The sequence below is a fragment of the Pecten maximus genome, chromosome 9 (assembly GCF_902652985.1).
Source record: "Pecten maximus chromosome 9, xPecMax1.1, whole genome shotgun sequence".
NCBI lineage: Eukaryota > Metazoa > Mollusca > Bivalvia > Pectinida > Pectinidae > Pecten > Pecten maximus.
This window is the reverse complement of record NC_047023.1, coordinates 21,838,481-21,861,044: the sequence shown is the minus strand read 5'-3', so window position 1 is coordinate 21,861,044 and position 22,564 is coordinate 21,838,481. Positions and strand designations below refer to the sequence as shown.

The window sequence follows — 22,564 nt, the reverse complement described above, 5'->3', positions numbered from 1 at the left end:
GCCATGTTTGAATTTCACCGGATGTTTATCTACGGAGGAAACATAAACAAACACGATTTTGATATAGAATAGCCTAAAAACGAAATTCATTTTCTTGCCTAACTGAAGAAGATCGACTATCTGTCAGTAAGTGGCCAAAGAATATCAGCTTTCTTGTTGTTTTTGGCGACAAATGCTCATTTTCACCCGAAAATATCACGGATATCGCGACCAGGTAAGTTTACAATTTTATTATTTAAATCTATTTCGTCTTCTGCACGTTCCTACATCGTTTCACATTATATAGGTGAATAGGGGCCTACACATGTTAATATTAATACTTGATTACTTCGTGTTTCAGGGTTTTCATAATGAATTCATCACCGATTACAGTTTACACGGCCCGAGTTTAATAAACAAAGAACTGCTAGATCCACGTGTGTTTCAATCGTAAGTATTGTATTTACAGATTTATGCTACCATACGCCTAGGATTTTATAAGCATCCTGATTGATAGCACCCAAATATTGAGAACAAGAAGAATTTAATTTCTTTATTGACGAACTTCGACGTAGTTATATTGCATTTTTATTTCTGTCACGTAACGGTAAATTCGTAATATCTTTACTACATATTTCATGCATTTTGACAAATTTCCAATTAATTTTTATGACTTCGTTTTTCAATGGAATTTATTGAAATTTCACTTACATGTAAAGAATTATTTGCTTATTCATCTGATAATATTTACAGAATTTTCTGTAGTTGATTTCAAGAGATATTGCATAAAATTTCAAAAAAAATAGCAATGACATTTTTAAGTTAGAATATAACGAAAGTAACGTCACATTTCGGGCAACATGTGTATATCTATTTTAGGGAATATATGTAAAAATATCGGTAAATGAGCTAATAATTGTCTACTATAGTATATGGAATTTGAAGAAAATACATTCAAAAACGAAGTCAATAAAATCCATTGAAAATTTGTTGTATGTCATGATCATGATCAATTCACAAAAAAATGATCTCAAGAAATGATTGAATAAAAAAAAATCTGTGTTTTGGAGTATTTTGATAGTTAGTTGCATAATTTAAGATGAAACAAACTGTCAGAGAATTCTGGAGTAGCTTGATTTTTATTAAAGTACTTATCCTTATAATTAAAAGTTTTATGTTGTAGCTTTAAACTTGTATACCTGTGGCTAGCTTTTCTTGATAAAAAGACTTCCAAGCAGACATGCATGTAATAAATGACAGTAAATTAAAGTGATCAGGTGCATATATAAGGAAAATTATCTACATTTTTATATTAAACAAATCTTTACAATTATTCTAAGTTTTGATATAAAAAATATTTTAAAATTTTCTCTTTCTTCCAACAGATTATGCAGTACATTCTGAAGTGAGGGAAAGCTTAAAGATATTGCATTGTGGTCCGAATTGAGGGCAATTATTCGCATAAAGCAAAAAAGGAATGAAGAGAATCAGACATTTTATTTTTCGAATTCACACTTACTTGGATTTGACCAGTTTAAGCAAGCAACATTATGCATATACCATACTTCATTGTATTCAGTATGCATTTATGCATTGTTTTTTATTTACATTTTTTTGTTGTGTTTCCTCAAGAGGAATTGATTCGACAATTTTTACAAATGTTATTGCCCTTTTTATTTAGAATAGTATATTTTTTTTGTCTGGATCTCCTACATACACATGATATAAAATTGTGTTTTCCTGCTTGAAAAAAATATTAGAATAATTTATCAAAAGTTATTGCCCTTATACATAGATGTCCATCTGTAAATCCTTAACCTCACCCTTAAACAAATTTCGAGCTTATTAGATCAAGACTTTGCTATGGCATGAAATTATACTCAGTGGAATTGTGATTGGATAACTAATCTTGTATTTCAATGTTTGTTTTCACTTGATACAATTGTGCATTTCTCTTGGAATGGGACTGATGTATGTATTGTTTAAGCATGCAGCATTCTCATTTAAGCTTATCTCCTATATTTTCAGAACTAATTTCCTACACCATTAAATTAAGTCCCTTTTTTTGGTAATTTTTTCCTACTTTTTCAGTACTTTTTTTTATACTTTTTCAGTACAAATTTCCTACTTTTTTAGTACTATTTTCCTACTTTTCTAGTACTTTTTTCCTACTTTTCCACTACTTTTTCAGTACAAATTTCCTACTTTTTTAGTACTATTTTCCTACTTTTCTAGTACTTTTTTCCTACTTTTCCACTACTTTTTCAGTACTAATTTCCTACCTTATTGGTACTTTTTTCCTACTTTTTCAGTACTAATTTCCTGCTTTTTCTGTACCATTTTCCTACTTTTTTGATACTTTTTCAGTACAAATTTCCTACTTTTTTAGTACTATTTTCCTACTTTTCTAGTACTTTTTTCCTACTTTTCCACTACTTTTTCAGTACTAATTTCCTACCTTATTGGTACTTTTTTCCTACTTTTTCAGTACTAATTTCCTGCTTTTTCTGTACCATTTTCATACTTTTTTTGTACTTTCGTACTTTTTTTGTACTTTATGGACTTACCTGTAAAAGTACTAAAAAAGTATAAAAGCACAAAAAAAGTACACCATCAATTTGGCCCTGTGCACTTTATACTATTATTGTACTTTTTCTGTACTTTTTCTGTACTATATTTGTGCTTTTTCTGTACTTAATGAAAACAATAAAATGTACTAAAGGTATACTTTTGTTAGACTTTTTTTGTACTTTAGTACTTTTTTTGACTCAATTTGGAACCGTGTTGGAATATCGGTTCCAAATTGAGTCAAAAAAAGCATACTTTTTCTATGCTTTTTTAGTACTTTTTTCCCATGCTTTTTTTGTACTTTATTTCGGTGTGGATATATATATATGCATGCACCTACACTGCGAGCTGGAAACTTCCTCACTACACTACAGCAGGCCTACATCATATTCATTTTTGAAATTTTTAATGAAATAGTATTCTGGTCTATTATATTGGAATGCCTATAACTTGAAATTAAAAAGGCTGTTACATGCCCTTTATTGAGACTGTGCCTTTGAACAGGGTTAAATCATATAATCTTTTGCATGCATGTAAATGTTAAAAACAATTGTAGTAAATTTTCCAATTCTTTGCCACAAATACCCTACAACATATATAAACCTTTCGCTTACTTGTGCCGAAGAAAACAATTTGTGACAAACCTGTTCTGATAAATTTATGCTAAAATATTGTCAATTATTATGTCACATTAAGTTAAATTAACTTATTTAAGAACCATGTTGGATTTTTTTATATTTTGAATTCAAATCAGTATCAACATATTAAAAAATGTATTAAAGAAAATTACTAAACATATATAAGATAGTTTTTCTTCAAAATGTCATCTGCACACAGGTAGAAATAAGTAAATTTTCAAATGTCTTTACCTAAAATACTATATCAACATATTTCAACATTTCTTTACATGTGCCAAAGAAAACAATGTGTGGACAACATGTTCTGACAAAATTATCCTAGAATATGTCGGTTATTAATTAATTTATTGCGTTTGCAATTGATAAGGATTGCGAGCAACCTGGTGTAACAAATTTATACAATGTACTAAAACAACTTAATTATTATGTCACATTAAGTTAAATTCAGTAATTTCATGTTTAAAATCATGTCATCAATTTAACATAATTTGTTTTGATATTTTGATTTTAAAGTAATTTCATCTTCATACCAAAGGTATTTTAGAAAACAACCATATTAAAGTATTAATAGAAGTTACCTAGTAATCATAAGTTTACAAAATATTCTCCCTGGAAATGTCATATGCGCACAGGTAAAAATCAGTAAATTTTGAAATATCTTTGCCTCAAATACCATATTTCCTGTAACATATTTTATTAAACATTTCGCTCACATACAACAAAGGAAAAAAGGTGCGAGAAACCAATTCTGACAAATTTAAACTAAAAAAAATTACATTGAAGTAATATGTACCATATCTAATATATATTTTATTTTATTAAGTCAATTAATATTTGGATTTATTTTAACTTACTACAAAAGGTATAGAGATTATTTGACAATATCAAAGAATTAGATAACTTGATTTAATTAGCAAAATTGTTCAGAATAGTCTTAAAAATGCCATCTGCACACAGGTAGAATACTGTGACTTGCACAGGGACTTGTGTAAACAGTTCGCAATGTATGTTTCTGTTTTAAGGCCCACACTGCCATGGAAAATATATTTACATCCGGAGACACATTCTACTTTGTAGGCCTCTGACTGCAATCAACTTCCCTCTTTGTTCTAATAATTGAAATATTCTGAAATTTTGCCAGAAATCTGGTTTTAGTTTCATATTGTAGAATTATTCTCTCAATTTCAAGCTATTTAGATATTGAGAATTCTAATTCACTTAGAAAAATTCAAAACTTGCTAATTACCTAATTTTCATCAGGGAAAGATAAAAGGAATTAACTCGCTCATCTGGTCATGATATCAATTTATTATAAATTATAATGTAGTGATTATTGATATTTCTCTTTCTATTCATGATCGATCAATAATTGATCATGGATTGTTTAAGAATTGTTGATGATCGATCGATCAAGAACTTTATAGTGATTCCAAACACTATAAGAAGTTGCAAACTGTTTAAAACAAATGTAATAGACATTTCCTTATTTGCTTGATATGGACGACTGACACTGATCATGACTTTGAACTTCAGGGAAATTCTCGAAATAGCATATTATTAAAATAGCTTAGGCAAAAAAACAAACAAATTTCCTTCTATCATTCATACCGTACTAAAAATTTGGATTTTCCTCACGCAAGTATGAATTATTAACTTATCCTCCAAGATTGAAATTGGTGCGAGCTAATTCCTGTAAAATCATGAAAATTTACATCTGATTGAGTTAATGATTATATTGTGAGGAAATTGAGTTAATCCCTATGTTGTGAGGAAATTGTTCCAAATTAAGATATTGTCCTGTTTTAATGATTTTTATACGTCCCGACCCGACGTACATTATAATGTTATCATGTTGGCGGGTGGTCCGGACCATAACTCTCGACCCAGGCTCTCTATACTTAACAGAAATACACATCTTGATGAGCCGGAGTGTCACATACGAAAATCATGCCCCTTACCCCCGTATTGGAGTTATTCACTTTTGATGATTTTACTTGTGCGGACCATAACACCAATACTACTCAACCCAGGCTCTCCATACTTGACACAAATATACATCTTGATGACTCGGAGTGTCGCATACCAAAATCATGCCCTTTTCCCCGTATTTGCGGAGTAATTCCCCTTTGATGATTTTACTTGTCCGGACCATAACTCCAATTCTACTTAACCCAGGCTCTTCATACTTGACAAAAATATACATCTTGATGAGCCGGAGTGTCCCATACCAAAATCATGCCCCTCACACCCGTATTTGCGGCGTTATTCCCTATTGATGATATTACTTGTCCAGACTATAACTCCAATACTTCCCGACCCTGGCAGGCTCTCCATACTTGACACAAATATACATCTTGATGAGCCGGAGCACTACAACCTGTGAAACTATCCCCTTCCAAGTGTCAAATATTGCCCGGGCGTATGTTCTGGCCATCCAATGGGTCCTTGTTTATTTTTATGTACATCATGGGAAATCAGCCACTTTCGTAACCTGATTTTCACATTTTAACAAAATGGCCGCCATCAACTGAGCTCTGCTTGGTTTAAATTTAGATATTGTCTGATTTTGATGAAATTTGATATGTAGATACATCATTGATCACCGGTCGCTCTCGTAGCCTCACTTTCACATTTAAACAAAATCGTCGCCAATTCCTGGCCTCTGATTGGTCGAAATGTAGATAATGTTCAATTTCAATTAGATTTGATATATGGGGGTTTTAAGGGAACTGCAAATTCAACTTGATGGGTTTTGTTGCCTTTACGAACAACAGTCTTTTTATTGGTCGAAACTTAGATATTGAGCGATTTTGACAAAACATGCTCACACAGAGTTATCGCCCCTTACTACACTTCATTCCATCTGTGACATCCTTCAGGTGTCACCATCTAGTATTGTAGAAATTTAGAACTTTTGAAAATTTTCTTTTTGGCATCCCATAAATATTTCATTTCCAAAACTTTACAGTTTACAACTATGTTTGATTAAAAACAAATTAAAGGAGAACTACAATTAGATTATATGTCTATAGACCATTTATCTCCCCTCAATTTACCCCCAAACACGTAATAGGTCTAGCCCTCCATATTGCTTTAAAGTATTCTGTTACATGATCAGTTGCCATCAGTATCGTAAGTTTCTCCACATTTATTTATCTACGGTTATTAACACTCTATTTCCAATAAATTTCAATGTAAACCAAACTATATACATATATAAAAGAACTTTATTCTGATTCTACAAGAAATAAATCATACATATTTTTCTTTAAAACTTTAAAATCTTGCTTGACTTTCAATTTGTAATCACAATGACCTTCAACTGTTATCATGTACTCGGAAAACATGCTGTTTTTCATCATACTTTAAGCAAAATAATTTCCTCACTCAAAGTTCAGGTCTAAATTTAACTGTATTTCCTATAATAAACAAGTTAAGTGCAACCTTGATCAATATCAATAACACTGCTTCTCGTACGAAATGGAGCTAGCTGAAGTAAGGTGTCCTTGTAACCCGACCTTATATTGCTGTGAAGATACTGACACGGAAATAGTGTTCTTTTAATCTGACTAAAGTGTATTGAAGATATCACCGTCAAAATAAAGATCCGTCTAAACCGACGATAGCACAGTGAAGTCATAGAAATAAACATCCTTCGAATCCCATCATAGTGTAGCGAAGATACAGAAATAAACATCCTTATCCCACCTTTATATACAGCGAAACACATGCGAACAGTTTACCTGTTTATTACACTACTGTTATATATATATAAATTACAAGCTATATATCATTTGGCATATCAGGGGCTACTCACTCAATACAAATTAAAACTCTTCACACAAATTTGGACTCTGAGGTGTCCCATAGCAGCTACAAGAGCAAGACTCTGAAGCGACTAGACCCTGGACTTTCCCAGAGAAGCTGCTAGACTCTGTAAGTGAATCTGGAGATGCTGAATGAGGAATAGAATATTCAATGACTAGCTAGACCCTCAACGATATGAGAGAAGCTAGTGTAGTGAAGACAGAAATAAACATCCTTCTAACCCCACCATAGTGCAATCAACCTAACTAAAATGAATTGCATTCTTCAATCTTCAGAAAACTGTTACTTAATTCAATGTTAACAGGGAGAATATATTTTATGTGGTGTACATTTGTTACAAGCTAGAAATAGCTAATCTTGTAGAGCATCAAGTATGATCTTAATACAAAAAGCCTGGTACGTCTTCTATATATATAATGGTGTTATTTTATCCCTCGATAATCAATACTGACAACTTAGTGCTTCTGAAAATACAACTTCATTACAAATTGCTGAGAATGCATTTTTCTGTACAAGATGTTATGTAAGTACTGGTGCATGTAGATTTGTATGTTAAAAATTTATTCCTAATAAATATTTAGTAAGATTCATGTTAATTGATATATGGCAGTAAAAACTATCTATAAAAACTTGTACTGTTCTTTTAGAACTTTTCTACCTCACACTCCATTATCATTAGTCAAATACTGTAAATATGGAAATTTACCTGAGGGGGAAATTTACGCTAATTCGTGGAATCCTTTTGATTGCGAAAATTTCCCCCACACATATCATAAATTGATGTCAATTTGCATCAATTTGCATAATCTTGAACTACATACGAAGGTTGATCAATTGGGAAAACTACCCCTATATGTGTATAGATTACGTATCAAAATCGTGAAATTAACCCCCCACGAAAATAACCCCATTTACAGCCGTTAAATGATGTAATTCATTATCTTTTTAAAGTCAATAAGGAATTTATGTCAATATTTTGTTCCAGATGATTTTTTCCCCTATGCTTCATTTTAGCATTGAAGATCACCAGGCATATTGACTTGCTATTAACAGAAGTAGAATTTAACTTTGGAATTGTTTGAAAGGAAAAGAAAACACAAAGCAAACAACAAAACATTATTGCACTAAAATTCTTTAAGAATCATGAAACATGATTTATGTCTATGTACTAGTAGGTAAACACAATAATAAAACAAGTGAGATGACTTGGTAGTATTTTATTGGTCAGGAAGGATTCAGATTTTTATGGCGGAAATTATGATGTGGGAGTAACACAATTACTGGTATCCTTCCCTCACAGAAGAGTTCCAATTATCTGTCGTGTGGATAAGGAAGATATTATTTATTTGGTAGAGTTTTCTTTATTAATGAGATTAAAATCTCATTTTCTTCCATCCTGCTGGTTCTACTATCATACACAACCCTGGGAAAAACCACACAGAAATTGTCACCACGGGAGCTAGGGAACTATACATGTAACTGGTATACTGGATACGGTTGTTTTACAGTAGGGAGTGAGTAATTAACAATCAAAAGCCTCAATACTTCATACATAGCTATTGTAACTACCTTACTGACTCCCTGCATCCCATGCATGAAAACATTAAAAAAACACACACACTGGCACCCTGAAATAATCTGAAGTAGTTACCTTGAACTGGAATCTAGGGGTTCAATACCTGTACAAGGTTGTGAAGTGTACGTGTAATCGGTATAATCTAATGTATAAGGAATTATATGTACCAATAAAAGTAAATCTATACCGATCAAATCATCATCATATAGAAATACTGTCATCAATTTGGAATTTACAGCTGTGCCCGCCTGATTATGTGTTAATTGAACTATAAAACGTGTAAATAAAATATCTCAATATGAATAATGATAATTAATTAATCTTAATTATGAAGATTAAGTTTGTCCCATGCTAAATCTTGAAAAAATATCCATTAAACCTAAGTGATGAAGGGAAACTTCATAATCTGAATTATGAGAATGTTATGACGTCTCTTATAATATGTGTAACGAGGAACCTCCTTAATCTGAATTATGAGAACTTAGTCTAGCAGCAACCTGTATAAAGAACCTCCTTAATCTGAACTATGAGAACTTAGTCTAGTAGCAACCTGTATAAAGAAGAACCTCCTCCACCTGAATTATGAGAACTTAGTATAGTAGCAACCTGTATAAAGAAGAACCTCCTTCATCTGAATTATGAGAACTTAGTATAGTAGCAACCTGTATATAGAAGAACCTCCTCCATCTGAATTATAAGAACAATTAAGTCTAGTGAGACAGCTGACAGACACTGATCAGTTGGGTCAAATGAATGAGACTAGGATCTCCGATATCCAGTATTAGGGATTATGATATGAACAGGTTAGATGGTCAGCCGTATAATTCCAGTGGACATAATTAATCTTTACGATAAATTCATGGGGACTATCTGGCTCCACCTGCGACCCTGTCGCCGTGAATCTGAGTCGATACCGATGAATATCCTGTCATTGATCAAGCTACACAAGATAAAGCTCATGCTGTACTGCGACATTACTCCAGTCTATTTCAGCAGGCATCTGCATTGATTGCCAGATGTATGTTTCCTTAAAGAGCTTTGGTAAAAATCTACATGTAAATCCCGATGTAAAAATCTACATGTACATCCCGATGTAAAAATCTACATGTACATCCCGATGTAAAAGTCTACATATACATCCTGATGTAAAAATCTACATATACATCCTGATGTAAAAATCTACATATACATCCCGATGTAAAAATCTACATGTACAATGTACATCCCGATGTAAAAATCTACATGTACATCCCGACGTAAAAATCTACATGTACATCCCGACGTAAAAATCTACATGTACATCCTGATGTAAAAATCTACATGTACAATGTACATCCCGATGTAAAAATCTACATGTACAATGTACATCCCGATGTAAAAATCTACATGTACATCCCGATGTAAAAGTCTACATGTACATCCCGATGTAAAAATCTACATGTACATCCCGATGTAAAAATCTACATGTACATCCTGATGTAAAAGTCTACATGTACATCCCGATGTAAAAATCTACATGTACATCCGATGTAAAATCTACATGTACATCCCTGATGTAAAAGTCTACATAGTACATCCCGATGTAAAAATCTAAATGTACATCCCTGATGTAAAAATTCTACATGTACATCCCGATGTAAAAATCTACATGTACATCCTGATGTAAAATCTACATGTACATCCCGATGTAAAATCTACATGTACATCCCTGATGTAAAAATCTACATGTACATCCTGATGTAAAAATCATATGTACATCCCGATGTAAAAGTCTACATATACATCCCTGATGTAAAAATCTACATATACATCCCGATGTAAAAATCTACATATACATCCTGAATTAAAAATCTACATGTACATCCCGATGTAAAAATCTACATGTACATCCCGATGTAAAAATCTACATGTACATCCCGATGTAAAAATCTACATGTACATCCCGACGTAAAAATCTACATGTACATCCCGACGTAAAAATCTACATGTACATCCCGATGTAAAAATCTACATGTACAATGTACATCCCGATGTAAAAATCTACATGTACATCCCGATGTAAAAGTCTACATGTACATCCCGATGTAAAAGTCTACATGTACATCCCGATGTAAAAATCTAAATGTACATCCTGATGTAAAATTCTACATGTACATCCCGATGTTAAAGTCTACATGTACATCCCGATGTAAAAATCTACATGTACATCCCGATGTAAAATTCTACATGTACATCCCGATGTAAAAATCTACATGTACATCCTGATGTAAAAATCTACATGTACATCCTGATGTAAAAGTCTACATGTACATCCCGATGTAAAAATCTACATGTACATCCCGATGTAAAAATCTACATGTACATCCTGATGTAAAAATCTACATGTACATCCCGATGTAAAAATCTACATGTACATCCCGATGTAAAAATCTACATGTACATCCCGATGTAAAAATCTACATGTACATCCTGATGTAAAAATCTACATGTACATCCCGATGTAAAAATCTACATGTACATCCAGATGTAAAAATCTATATGTACATCCCGATGTAAAAGTCTAAATGTACATCCCGATGTAAAAATCTACATGTACATCCCGATGTAAAAGTCTACATGTACATCCCGATGTAAAAATCTACATGTACATCCCGATGTAAAAATCTACCTTTATATCACGATGTAAAATTCTACATGTACATCCCGATGTAAAAATCTACATGTACATCCCGATGTAAAAATCTACATGTACATCCCGATGTAAAAATCTACATGTACATCCCGATGTAAAAATCTACATGTACATCCCGATGTAAAAATCTACATGTACATCCCGATGTAAAAATTGCATGTTTTACATACATGTACATGTACTTTTATATTTGATATTAATCCTATATAACAGGAACTTCCCTCACATTTTTTTTTACCTATGGAACTAAATATATAGAGGATATTGAATGGTTTCCTGTTTAATATAACATATATTTCAAGTGTATGACAGAATATCTATATTTTCACGAGTGCGAAGCACGAGTGATAAATATCGAAATATTCTGTCATACGAGTACATGTATATGTTATACTTAACGGGAAACCATTCAATTTTCTTTTTATTGCATTGCATATACTCAAAAACAAAATTAAAAACATAGAAAAATTAATAGTGTCAAAAAGTGCGGGAATCTGTAATGACGTCATCTCTTTGTGACGTTACTCCCCATCAACTTGACGGCGCCATTGTGAAAGGACTGATCAACGCAATTTAAACGTTTTCTGTTGTTATCTGAGAATCTGTACATGAATAGCTATAACGTCAAGTGAGTATTTTGTCAAAAACTAGTCTGAAAATTTCAGAAATACAGCAAAATAGCCAATCTATCTATCTCCGCTTTGACTGGAAAAATCAGCAAGTTTCAACGAGGTGAATATAAAGGTCCGGTCTGATTGGTCGAAAACGGAAAACTTATATTTTCACTGCAAAACTTATATTTTCACTGCAAAATCTTATATTTTTACTGCTCATCGCTGCAGTGAAAATATAAGTTTTATTAGTTTGATAAATTTCTATATTTCACTGGCAAAAATGCAATAAAACAAATTTCTCGCAATATTACAGGTTCATAAGAAAAGAATACTTTATTACAATGCAAAAATTATATTTCACAAATGAAAATACAGTAGTAACAGATCTGGAAACAGTATTTATCTAAAAAAATTTGACAGTATGGAAACATAAACAAAACTGTTGACTTGACCTGTCAATCAGCTGTTCAGTTCTTTGGACCACTGGTAAAGATCATGACAGAAATGAAACCCAGTCAGCATTAAATGTATCATAGTGGTAAATATGCTCTAGTAATAATAATTTTGATGATTTCTTTTAATCACTTGATTAGCAAAAATATTATTCATCCTTTATTTCAAAACTATCATGTGTATATTCTATGAAATAGGCAGGTAGGAATTTACTGAAGTCTTTGGTGTGACAGAGTTTTGTAAAACAAAAGTTTCAAATTAGTTTAACTAGAAATGAATGAACAAGAAATTAAAATTTGATGTTAAACTGTGATTTAAGCCCAGTCACCTTTTGACCTTTGTGAGCCCCAAAGCCATAGTTTATACAATCACAGAACATCAACCACATGAAGATTAGAAATCTTACCAAACTCATTAGTTTTGATGATTGATACGGTATTGCCCATGATGATATACATATTTTTTGTGTTGATATAATACCTTAAAATATCATTTTGATTTCATGTATACACCTGTTACACAATTGTTTTAGAGAATCTCATAAATATATTTTTATTTTTATTTCCACAGGAAATATTGCTTGATATCTACATATATTAAATTAGAATCTTGAAACTGTTTATCAAATAGTGACCGAGTCAGCCATCAACAAATTAGACAAAACAAACAGCTACAACTCTATGTATAGTGAAAACAAGGGGCTACAACTCTGTGTATAGTGAAAACAAAGGGCTACAACTCTATGTATAGTGAAAACAAAGGGCTACAACTCTATGTACAGTGAAAACAAAGGGCTACAACTCTATGTATAGTGAAAACAAAGGGCTACAACTCTGTGTATGGTGAAAACAAAGCGCTACAACTCTGTGTATGGTGAAAACAAAGGGCTACAACTCTGTGTATGGTGAAAACAAAGGGCTACAACTCTATGTATAGTGAAAACAAATGGCTACAACTCTATGAAAAGTGAAAACAAAGGGCTACAAGCCTACAACTCTATTTATAGTGAAAACAAACAGCTACAACTCTATGTATAGTGAAAACAAGGGGCTACAACTCTGTGTATAGTGAAAACAAAGGGCTACAACTCTATGTATAGTGAAAACAAAGGGCTACAACTCTATGTACAGTGAAAACAAAGGGCTACAACTCTATGTATAGTGAAAACAAAGGGCTACAACTCTGTGTATGGTGAAAACAAAGCGCTACAACTCTGTGTATGGTGAAAACAAAGGGCTACAACTCTGTGTATGGTGAAAACAAAGGGCTACAACTCTATGTATAGTGAAAACAAATGGCAACAACTCTATGTATAGTGAAAACAAAGGGCTACAAGCCTACAACTCTATGTATAGTGAAAACAAAGGGCTACAACTCTATGTAAAAGTGAAAACAAAGGGCTACAAGCCTACAACTCTATGTATAGTGAAAACAAATGGCAACAACTCTATGTATAGTGAAAACAAAGGGCTAGATCTACAAGCCTACAACTCTATGTATAGTGAAAACAAAGGGCTACAACTCTATGTATAGTGAAAACAAAGGGCTACAAGCCTACAACTCTATGTATAGTGAAAACAAAGGGCTACAACTCTATGTATAGTGAAAACAAAGGGCTACAACTCTATGTATAGTGAAAACAAAGGGCTACAACTCTATGAAAAGTGAAAACAAAGGGCTACAACTCTGTGTATAGTGAAAACAAACAGCTACAACTCTGTATAGTAAAAACAAAGAGCTTCAAGTCTATGTATCGTGAAAACAAAGGGTTAAAATTCTGTGCAGAGTGAAAACAAACAGCTATAACTCTATGTATAGTGAAAACAAAGAGTTAAAACTCTATGGTGAAAACAAAGGTCTACAACTCTATGAAAAGTGAAAACAAAGGGTTACAACTATATATGTACAGCGAAAACAAAGGGCTACAACTCTAGATCTATGCATATTGAAAGCAAAGGGCTACAACTCTACGTATAGTGAAAAAAATTTGGAAATGAGAGCACCACATTTCTGTGTGCAATATTATTCTACCCATATCCTGGATAAAGTGACAGGCTTCATTACTACCTACATTTATGCCTGTACATGTGTTACCATGCAGCTGGTGTACGTAAGTTATATCCCTGTTAAATGTGTTTTCTCTCAGATCATGATCATGATCACATAAAGACAATTTCCAGATTTTCAGCCCGTTTAGAGAGTTAGAATGTTTCAAAAAAATATTCCCAATAATTATATAATATTGCACAAAAACAAATTACCACACCAAGCATCAGGACCAGCTAACATAATGCATAAGTTTTAATGTACTTGAGTGTACATTCTCAGTGTGAAACACATTTGTAATGGAAGGTTATAATCGCAAAGTAAGGCAGCATACGCCCTTAAGACAATTTAATGCCAAGATTATATTTATAAGAATGAACATACCAATTTTTAACTTAAAAGGAATGCAATTTTGCACTAGTCTTAACAGGTCAAAGGTCTAGCTATCACACCCACTTCAACATAACTGGACAATTACTCTATCCCATATCACACATTCCATTAAAAATTCTTATTGTTGCAGAAGAATTTCAGACATTTAAATAGAGAGGTCTCATCTTTTCAGTATGAAAAATATTGGTATCACTAACACCAATTGTAATTAGAATTGATAAGTTTAAAAACCAAACAAAAACAATTTAAACTGAATATAATTTTCATTATTCTAAAGTATTTAATATGACAATTAAATAAACGCAGAATTCCAATAACAAAACACATCATTTTGTAATATGATACTTTTGTTCACTTATTTATTCATAATGATTTTCAAATATTCATATTTCCTCCTTTTTCAAATTTTCTAAAGAAAAAATTTGACGCTATTTTTTTTTTCCATTTTTAAATCAGAGCAGGAACCTTTAAAATATCTAATTTTTATATTATATATTTATCTGTTATTAAGTTTCAGTAAAGGCCACCACTTTCTTTAAATTGCTATAATGATAGTATTTAACATTGCCAACAGAAGACTTGAATATGTTGTATCTACCATTATGTATTATCTCGTTGCTTTGTATACCAGATTTTACACCCCATTACCCAGGATCATTGATCAGATATATATACTACTAATCAGTCATGCCAAGATGACAAATGGGATAATGAAAAGTTTTTTTTTGCAATTCAGTTTTTATACCTCACCTGTTAATATACATAAAAAAATCATGCGATTATGTTACCTGCATAAGATGATACAGGCACACTTAAGTTTATAACAGACAAATTTTCTTCTGATAAGTCATACGAATATGTCAGCAGATATATGACCTTTAAAAAAGCCATTTGACTATTAAAACAATTTACCTGATATTTGCTAGCAAACTAAATTCTGAAGTGAAACACCATGTATACAGTTACTTTGTAACCCCTTCACTAAAAAAAAATGGCATAAACCAATGCTCAACTTACGTAGCTGTAAAAGATGTCAACAACAGAAGATGACCAAAAATCATTCCCAATACTACCATACCATTAAATATCAGTTCTAATCATACTGGGACTTTTATGTAAATCCTAGCCCCAAAACCATCCTCACAGTTGTACTGTCAATGGTCTCCCAAACCATCCTCACAGTTGTACTGTCAATGGTCTCCCAAACTATCCTCACAGTTGTACTGTCAATGGTCTCCCAAACTATCCTCACAGTTGTACTGTCAATGGTCTCCCAAACCATCCTCACAGTTGTACTGTCAATAGTCTCCCAAACCATCATCACAGTTGTACTGTCAATGGTCTCCCAAACCATCCTCACAGTTGTACTGTCAATGGTCTCCCAAACTATCCTCACAGTTGTACTGTCAATGGTTTCCCAAACTATCCTCACAGTTGTACTGTCAATGGTCTCCCAAACTATCCTCACAGTTGTACTGTCAATGGTCTCCCAAACTATCCTCACAGTTGTACTGTCAATGGTCTCCCAAACCATCCTCACAGTTGTACTGTCAATGGTCTCCCAAACTATCTTCACAGTTGTACTGTCAATGGTCTCCCAAACCATCCTCACAGTTGTACTCTCAATGGTCTCCCAAACAGTCCACACAGTTTGCTGTCAATGGTCTCACAAACTATCCTCACAGTTGTACTGTCAATGGTCTCCGAAACCATCCTCACAGTTGTACTGTCAATGGTCTCCCAAACCATCCTCACAGTTGTACTAACAATGGTCTCCCAAACCATCATCACAGTTTTACTGTCAATGGTCTCCCAAACCATCCTCACAGTTGTACTGCCAATGGTCTCCCAAACCATCCTCATAGTTGTACTGTCAATGGTCTCCCAAACTGTCCTCACAGTTGTACTGTCAATGGTCTCCGACACCATCCTCACAGTTGTACTGTCAATGGTCTCCCAAACTATACTCACAGTTGTACTGTCAATGGTCTCCCAAACTGTCCTCACAGTTGTACTGTCAATGGCCTCCCAAACTATCCTCACAGTTGTACTGTCAATGGTCTCCCAAACTATCCTCACAGTTGTACTGTCAATGGTCTCCCAAACTATCCTCACAGTTGTACTGTCAATGGTCTCCCAAACCAACCTCACAGCTGTACTGTCAATGGTCTCCCAAACTATCCTCACAGTTGTACTGTCAATGGTCTCCCAAACCATCCTCACAGTTGTACTGTCAATGGTCTCCCAAACTATCCTCACAGTTGTACTGTCAATGGTCTCCCAAACCATCCTCACAGTTGTACTGTCAATGGTCTCCCAAACTATCCTCGTGGCTGATCTACCAATTAATGGTCTCCCAAACCATCCTCACAGTTGTACTAACAATGGTCTCCCAAACCATCATCACAGTTGTACTGTCAATGGTCTCCCAAACTATCCTCACAGTTGTACTGTCAATGGTCTCCCAAACCATCCTCACAGTTGTACTGTCAATGGTCTCCCAAACTATCCTCACAGTTGTACTGTCAATGGTCTCCCAAACCATCCTCACAGTTGTACTGTCAATGGTCTCCCAAACTATCCTCGTGGCTGTTCTACCAATTAATGGTCTCCCAAACCATCCTCACAGTTGTACTAACAATGGTCTCCCAAACCATCATCACAATTGTACTGTCAATGGTCTCCCAAACCATCCTCACAGTTGTACTGTCAATGGTCTCCCAAACTGTCCTCACAGTTGTATTGTCAATGGTCTCCCAAACCATCCTCACAGTTGTACTGTCAATGGTCTCCCAAACTATCCTCGTGGCTGTTCTACCAATTAATGGTCTCCCAAACCATCCTCACAGTTGTACTAACAATGGTCTCCCAAACCATCCTCACAGTTGTACTGTCAATGGTCTCCCAAACTATCCTCATAGTTGTACTGTCAATGGTCTCCCAAACCATCCTCACAGTTGTACTGTCAATGGTCTCCCAAACCATCTGAACAGTTGTACTGTCAATTGTCTCCCAAACCATCCTCACAGTTGTACTGTCAATGGTCTCCCAAACTATCCTCACAGTTGTACTGTCAATGGTCTCCCAAACTGTCCTCACAGTTGTACTGTCAATAGTCTCCCAAACTGTCCTCACAGTTGTACTGTCAATAGTCTCCCAAACTATCCTCGTGGCTGTTCTACCAATTAATGGTCTGAAACTATTCTGACAGTTGTACTACCAATTAATGGTCTCTAAAACTATCACCACAGTTGTACTGTCAATGGTCCATGCTACAGTATACCAATTATGAATATCAAGCAGTACATTAATCATAATGATATATATAGCTATGCATTAATTAGCCATGCATTTTCACTTTTGAAAAGCATAAAATTGCTTTTCACCTACAATACACAATTTCCAAATTAATCTCCCCTTGCAAGCTCTTCTAACAAGGAGATAAAATACACTTCCAATTTCCCACTGGTTGGGCAAGAACAATATAATATGAGTGTGAATACATAATGCAGGGACCCAGCAGAAGTAAAACTATTAGCTTGATGCATTTCAGACTTGAATAACACATTTCAGTTTTACTTGAAACGTAGAAACAGACATCTTACTTACAGAAAACTTAACAATATCAGTTAACTGATTATTTTCCAAACCCGATACACACAAAAAAAAAAAAAAAAAAAACAAATTTGAAAGCTTCCTAAGTTGTGCATGTGTTGGTTAACATAAGTAATACAATGTTATGATGTTGGTTTTGTTCCAGTATGTGTGTAAACACTCTGCCATCCCATGAGAGGACTGGTCACATACAAAATCTGATAATATTTTAGCTCACTGGCTGAGGGAGTACAAACCAGTGAACTTTTACTAGGGCATAATCAATATGACATCAAACTCACAAATAGAGGAAAATCTTCTTTTTTTTATGTGACAGTTGACACTTCCTGTATATATACAATTTGTATGACCCAGTTTCCTTAGATAATTTAAATGTATCAGAAAGAATTATTAGGGACAGCTACCAGACTGACTTGTCATTTATTCTGAGACTGACATCATCATTACACTCATGGAGACTAATCTGACTCTGACATTTATGATTTAACATTTGTCAACAAAAAAATCCATGTTCTTACTATTCAAATAACGTACAATGTGAGAAATAATTTTTATGTTTTAATCAGATTATAATCTAACCAAAACAACTAAAAAGTGAAGGAAATGAAAATATATCATTTTAGTCAATATGAAAGACTGCTTGCCGCTACCTGTGTCGCCTGAATGACACGTACACGTACAGGTAACACGAGGTTAGGATTTGCACATGCAAATTGCAGATCATCTCGCCACCTATTGGCACTGCATAACATTGAGAAAATGATTTCACCCTTATGGTTAAAAGTATATTAATGTTATATATACACTATACATGTGTATTTACACTATACAGTATACATGTTCAGTCGAATCCGGTTATTTTGAAATGCTCGGGGAATGGAAAAATACTTCAAATTAACCGGTTTTCAATATAACCGGGATCCAACCTCTGCCATCATATTTCAGTACCGCGCTGCGTCAAACAACACACCATTGTTCAATATAGTTAATCGACATTTTACTTTGTCAGTATTTACAATCGATTCCAAAATGATAGTAGTTTCACAGTTTCTTAGAAATAATGTTAAATTCGACGGGAAAAGTCTTCGACTGTTGCTTGTTTGTGTTTATGTTGAGTTCGTGTACACACGTGAGAACAATTTCCAAGAACTACCGTCTGAAATCGTATCTGTGCGTCGGTGATAGTTGGATTTTCATGAATTGTTTGAGGGTCGTTGTCAATATCACTGTTCTGGTTACGTTGTTATCATTGTCTGTCAATTCCCTAAGAATGGCCTCGTCATTTGTAATTGTCTCGCGTGTAGTTAAATCAGAGTCCATTTCGATGTATACTGTATATGTAGCAGATGCCAAAATAAGCTGTGTCCCTCAAGGTATACTCATAAACAAATACAGATTCATGCACATAACGAACGCATTTAATGATGAAAAGTCACAATTTATTTGTATTGTGTAAATCAGAATTTTACTTTACCTGTCTTTTCATCGGACGCACATACTGTAATGGCCGTTAATCAAAGCCTGTCGTGGCGACTTTCAATTAAAGCGATACATACACAATGGTTAAGGATTGCCGGGGGCAATAATTTCCTTTCAAATAAAGCGATATTTCAAATAAACCGATTTCAAAATAACCGATGAAACAATACAAAGACAAAGAAGGCATTCGGACGGGGATTTCATTTCACTTCAAAGTAAACGATATTTTAATATATCCGATTTCAAATTAAGTGGGTTCGACTGTATATGTATTATGTGTACTGTACTAATATGTGTTGCTGATCTGAAAGTTAAAGATATGAATTTCCTGTCATATAAGTTGAACAGTAAATGTGTTACATATATATAATATATTATGTGTACAAGTTGCATCCATGCCTCAATATACATTGTAATCCAGGTATTCATACCTACCATGTAATAGACGATTTGTCACTTTTAAAGATTAATATATATACAGCATCTCACATTGGGCTGACTTTTATATAATGCACCTTTGAAAAATCTTTTTTTTTTAACATGAAGATAAGATGCAGTGGTATAAGCTGCAGGTATTTCTGGTTAGGCAATTTAGTGCCATAGATCTTTAGAATGAGGTCTGGTCAGGGCACGAACAAGTCATAAAATTTTCAGTAACACAAATGACCACTGCACCACGTGCACATTCTTAGATTAGTACTCTATACATGATTTGATATCTTAACTAATTTGATACACATTATACATAAACAAGTGGGTTTTGGTCCAGCTTATACAGGATCTACCAGTTTGCTGAATTCTAAGTGATTTAATCAATTTAACCTAATTACTTTTTTGTACCTAATGTTAATTAATTAACCTACATATTTAATTTATGACAGTCCAATATTCATACACTTCATTATCAATTGATAGTTTATATGACATCATTGTCCTGTGTACAGAAACATAAATAACATGGTAAACTATTTGACTGTTTATAAATACAACTGTTTTACACTACAGAGTGATACCGACGAAGAGAGAGCACCGGGCAATGTCGTCGTCGATATCAGCTGTTTCGTGACAGTCAACCCTGCGTTAAATTGACATAAAATACTTACCAGACAGGAAAGTGTGTCAGACTATCTTCTTCGTGTCGAAGTCGTGTATAACATGTGTCAAAACAATGATATTTCTCCCCACTTGAAACTCTTAGCAACTTGCTGAAGTTTGTTCGAAGTTTGTGACACGTGACGTCACGAAAGCGGAAGAGAGGTGACACGGTTCGGAAGTACCCCTGAAAAGGGGGCGTGGCTTAATAAGTTAAAATTTGAAGCTATTTAAAGGGACATTGAATCAAAAACGTTTCGTGACTATACAATGACGACATCTAAATTGTCTACGTGTGTCGTTTTTTAAATCATTGCGAAAATCAAAAGACAGATCTCAATACTTTTAAATATATCTATGAACTCTAGAACAATAACCATGTTCGTCGTATCTTTCGCTACATGAGCATTGATTGAGATGTAAGTGTTCAAAATTAACGAACATAATTAAACATTCAATGAAGGCCTACATTAATAGTAGGGTTTCTGCCTAAACAATTCTGTTCAATATGATTCATTCATATATGTGTTAAAATTATGTGTTATGTTACTTTGCCTTCAAACTACTTTGTAGTTACAAATGTGCTAATGATTGAATTAAATTGAATTATATACGTATATAATATGTAAGACAGGGTGACGGGCTGTGACTAATAATGATTAATGGCAAATCACATCACGGAAACATTTTGTACTTGGTAAAGACAAGATGCAAGAATTTTTATTCAATATCGAATAATTTGATAGGTAATTTAACAAGCTGTCAGGAACTTGTATTTCGAGAATCATATATGATGATGATAATTAGGTCTGTACATTCAGGGACGTATAAACTACACGTACATGTAAGATACACGTATGTTGAAAGGAAGAGCAGATCATGCTGTCATTTAGTTAATGAGATGGGGAAAATATTTTTTGTATATATAGAAGTCTACATGTATAATATATAAACGGGAAAATGAATAAACACTAATATTGGTGGAAACGTGTGCACATATACATATAATGTTAGATATTTTGACTTTTGATTTTGAAAGAAAAAAAAAAGAAAGAAAAAGAAAAAAACAAGAAAGGACCAGGAGAAGGTAAAGTTGTATTGTACTATAAGGAATGTAGCCGAAATTACACGGACTTTATTATTTTGACCTTTTTTCGATAGCGAACCAATTATTCCGTACATGGTGCTATCAAAGATGCATGAACGTGTTTCGTTTGTCTCAGTCATTTCAGAGGTCATTTGAGAGCCAAATTCTGTGGTGGTCATATCAGCACATCACACACGCACGCACACAAGAAACCCGCATTAGCTAAGTACAGCGAAAAGTGTATAAATTATTTGCCGCTAAGCAAAGACTAATTGATTCATTAAAAAAATCAGTGTTGCATCAAAGTATATTTTGTGACGACATCAAAAGCATAAAAAAATAGCCGATAACACCCTGAAGAAGCTATGATAGAAACAATCCTAAAGTGAATTTGATACAATATCATTCTCTTAAACAAACGCGCATAGGACGGGGACGTATATGTTATCAAATCCTGTTTTGAATTGATAACAATGTTTCATATACACTTGTCATATTTAAAAT

The 22,564-nt window shown here is 33.6% G+C and overlaps 1 protein-coding gene across 2 annotated transcripts in view; it reads right to left on the bottom strand.

The window, feature by feature from the left end:
• LOC117335034 (tumor necrosis factor alpha-induced protein 8-like) overlaps nucleotides 1-21,112 on the bottom strand; it is a 129,829-nt gene extending 108,717 nt beyond the window's left edge. For both annotated transcript variants that reach the window (XM_033894936.1, XM_033894938.1), the window contains exon 1: nucleotides 20,985-21,112. The gene's annotated coding sequence lies outside the window, so the exon portion shown is untranslated. The remainder of the gene's footprint in view (nucleotides 1-20,984) is intronic.
• Nucleotides 21,113-22,564: the final 1,452 nt, after the last annotated feature.